At 34.1% G+C, this 3,746-nt stretch overlaps 2 long non-coding RNA genes across 2 annotated transcripts; one reads left to right on the forward strand and one right to left on the reverse strand.

The window, feature by feature from the left end:
• Positions 1-231: 231 nt before the first annotated feature.
• Positions 232-1,723, reverse strand: LOC116272980. The gene is made up of 3 exons (XR_004181497.1): positions 1,395-1,723; positions 955-1,069; positions 232-816 (listed from the first exon to the last, which is right to left on the reverse strand). It is a non-coding gene; the product is annotated as an uncharacterized LOC116272980 (long non-coding RNA).
• Positions 1,724-2,021: 298 nt separating this feature from the next.
• On the forward strand, positions 2,022-3,514 carry LOC116272981. Its single transcript, XR_004181498.1, has 3 exons — positions 2,022-2,352; positions 2,678-2,792; positions 2,931-3,514. It is a non-coding gene; the product is annotated as an uncharacterized LOC116272981 (long non-coding RNA).
• The last annotated feature ends 232 nt before the right edge of the window (positions 3,515-3,746 follow it).

A 3,746-nucleotide genomic window follows, 5' to 3' on the forward strand; every position in this document is an offset into this window, starting at 1 on the left:
TTTTTTTTTTTTTTTGTAGAGGCAGAGTCTTATTATGTTGCCAGGGCTGATTTAGAACTCTCAGCCTCAGAAGATTCTCCCCCATTGGCCTCTCAAAGTGCTGGTATTATAAGCATGAGCCACTATGCCTGGCCAAATGTCTCAATTTACTAATTATAAAGCTGGTAAAATTAATTATTAATATGAATAAAATTAATATTTTATTTATTGTTGTTAAAATATATAAGTTAACCATATAAATGATAATAATAATAATAACCATGAAATGCACACTAGTTTAATACCTATGCCTAAAATTAAAGACTTATTTGTTTATGTCAAAAGAGAACAACAGATAGAAAAAGGACACTGACAGCCATAAATGTTACAAACTCTGAAAATTCTGATGCTGCCTGGGTCATGACAGAGATATCATTTATTCTAAACTGGATGAAAGAAGAGGTTTGATATAATAACTAAGTCACATTACATTAAGTATCTTTATTAGCTACGTATTAAAATAGTATCTCTGATTCTCATAATCATTTAGTATGTGTCTGTTCGTTTCATCAGTGATATTTAGAAAGGAAAATATTTCCCCTTGGTTTCATAGGTTTGGTCATATTCATTAACTGATAACACTAATCAAGTGTGGGCTACATCACTGTGTCCTGTGCTTAAGTGTAACTGGGCACTTTGCTTACCTGTGCATTACGATATATCCTACCTGTCCAAAAAAGGGGATTCCTTGTCTAAAGTGTGAATCTACTTTCACAAATGTGAGTTTGGATGCAATGTTTGTGATTTCACTGATCCCGTTTGCAGTGACTACCAGATCTGAAAAATAGAAAGAGTCAGTACTTTTAGAAGTTACTTTAGTCATAAAATTTCTTTCTTACAAATGACCCTTATTTTGTTATGGAAAGTAAACTAATGTTTATTGTTTTATTCCCTACGTTCATTCATTACTCACACCTGTTCCCTCTTCTCTGATCCTGGCTTCCACTCTAAGCTTCATTTCAAAGCCCATATTTTTAATCTGGAGCATTTTGGTGTGTACTTGTTGGGTGACGCAGCCATTGCTGTTGAGCTGAGAAAAATGCCGAAAACAATAAATGTCAAACTGATTAAGATCAACAGTCACTCAATCTATTCTTCTCTCTCTAATGACAAGAAAACCTTTTTTTGCATTAAGCATGTTAATTGACCTTCAGGAACTTAATACTCATATCTGCCTTGTAACCTCCAAAGTTAGTCATCCAAATGAGAATCTTGCTGACTAAGAACAGAAATTTCTTTTTTGGCGGGGGATATTTTGGGACAGGCTTGTCCTGATGCCCTCTTTCTAGTTAGTAAAATGGAGTCTCACTGGTTGTAAACAGCGATAGCACTGAGGGAGAATACCGCCTACTAACCTGTTGACTGAATTCCTCACAGACCTCGTGCTTATCACAGTTAGGAACATGAAATAATTTTCTACACAGGCTCACAGTTGCAAGTCCTGGGACAGGTTTCCCATAGGTGTATCTGGCACATGAGAAATAAATCAGGAATTGAGAATGGCTATTTGCATTTTCCACCACCACTCCTCCAAAGAACTGCTCCTCTTTAGAGTTCCCCACACATCTTTATCATCTGGCTGCCCACCGAGTAGAAACCTGTCTGGAAAATGTCTCCCTCAGGAAATGTTATGCATTAAAACCTTTGCAACTTGACTGCACTGTAGCACCACATTCTCTTTGGGATTAAATATATGTAATATATTTATATCTACATATTTGTATGGATATCTGTATGTTTATATAAATATCTATATATTTAGATATATAGATTTATATATTTATATAAGTATATATTTATATAAATTTATATATTTATATAAGTATATATTTATATAAATATATACTTATATAAATATATAAATTTATATAAATATATACTTATATAAATATATAAATCTATATATCTAAATATATAGATATTTATATAAACATACAGATATCCATACAAATATGTAGATATAAATATATTACATATATTTAATCCCAAAGAGAATGTGGTGCTACAGTGCAGTCAAGTTGCAAAGGTTTTAATGCATAACATTTCCTGAGGGAGACATTTTCCAGACAGGTTTCTACTCGGTGGGCAGCCAGATGATAAAGATGTGTGGGGAACTCTAAAGAGGAGCAGTTCTTTGGAGGAGTGGTGGTGGAAAATGCAAATAGCCATTCTCAATTCCTGATTTATTTCTCATGTGCCAGATACACCTATGGGAAACCTGTCCCAGGACTTGCAACTGTGAGCCTGTGTAGAAAATTATTTCATGTTCCTAACTGTGATAAGCACGAGGTCTGTGAGGAATTCAGTCAACAGGTTAGTAGGCGGTATTCTCCCTCAGTGCTATCGCTGTTTACAACCAGTGAGACTCCATTTTACTAACTAGAAAGAGGGCATCAGGACAAGCCTGTCCCAAAATATCCCCTGCCAAAAAAGAAATTTCTGTTCTTAGTCAGCAAGATTCTCATTTGGATGACTAACTTTGGAGGTTACAAGGCAGATATGAGTATTAAGTTCCTGAAGGTCAATTAACATGCTTAATGCAAAAAAAGGTTTTCTTGTCATTAGAGAGAGAAGAATAGATTGAGTGACTGTTGATCTTAATCAGTTTGACATTTATTGTTTTCGGCATTTTTCTCAGCTCAACAGCAATGGCTGCGTCACCCAACAAGTACACACCAAAATGCTCCAGATTAAAAATATGGGCTTTGAAATGAAGCTTAGAGTGGAAGCCAGGATCAGAGAAGAGGGAACAGGTGTGAGTAATGAATGAACGTAGGGAATAAAACAATAAACATTAGTTTACTTTCCATAACAAAATAAGGGTCATTTGTAAGAAAGAAATTTTATGACTAAAGTAACTTCTAAAAGTACTGACTCTTTCTATTTTTCAGATCTGGTAGTCACTGCAAACGGGATCAGTGAAATCACAAACATTGCATCCAAACTCACATTTGTGAAAGTAGATTCACACTTTAGACAAGGAATCCCCTTTTTTGGACAGGTAGGATATATCGTAATGCACAGGTAAGCAAAGTGCCCAGTTACACTTAAGCACAGGACACAGTGATGTAGCCCACACTTGATTAGTGTTATCAGTTAATGAATATGACCAAACCTATGAAACCAAGGGGAAATATTTTCCTTTCTAAATATCACTGATGAAACGAACAGACACATACTAAATGATTATGAGAATCAGAGATACTATTTTAATACGTAGCTAATAAAGATACTTAATGTAATGTGACTTAGTTATTATATCAAACCTCTTCTTTCATCCAGTTTAGAATAAATGATATCTCTGTCATGACCCAGGCAGCATCAGAATTTTCAGAGTTTGTAACATTTATGGCTGTCAGTGTCCTTTTTCTATCTGTTGTTCTCTTTTGACATAAACAAATAAGTCTTTAATTTTAGGCATAGGTATTAAACTAGTGTGCATTTCATGGTTATTATTATTATTATCATTTATATGGTTAACTTATATATTTTAACAACAATAAATAAAATATTAATTTTATTCATATTAATAATTAATTTTACCAGCTTTATAATTAGTAAATTGAGACATTTGGCCAGGCATAGTGGCTCATGCTTATAATACCAGCACTTTGAGAGGCCAATGGGGGAGAATCTTCTGAGGCTGAGAGTTCTAAATCAGCCCTGGCAACATAATAAGACTCTGCCTCTACAAAAAAAAAAAAAAA

The sequence above is a fragment of the Papio anubis genome, unplaced genomic scaffold, assembly GCF_008728515.1.
Source record: "Papio anubis isolate 15944 unplaced genomic scaffold, Panubis1.0 scaffold2911, whole genome shotgun sequence".
Lineage (NCBI taxonomy): Eukaryota > Metazoa > Chordata > Mammalia > Primates > Cercopithecidae > Papio > Papio anubis.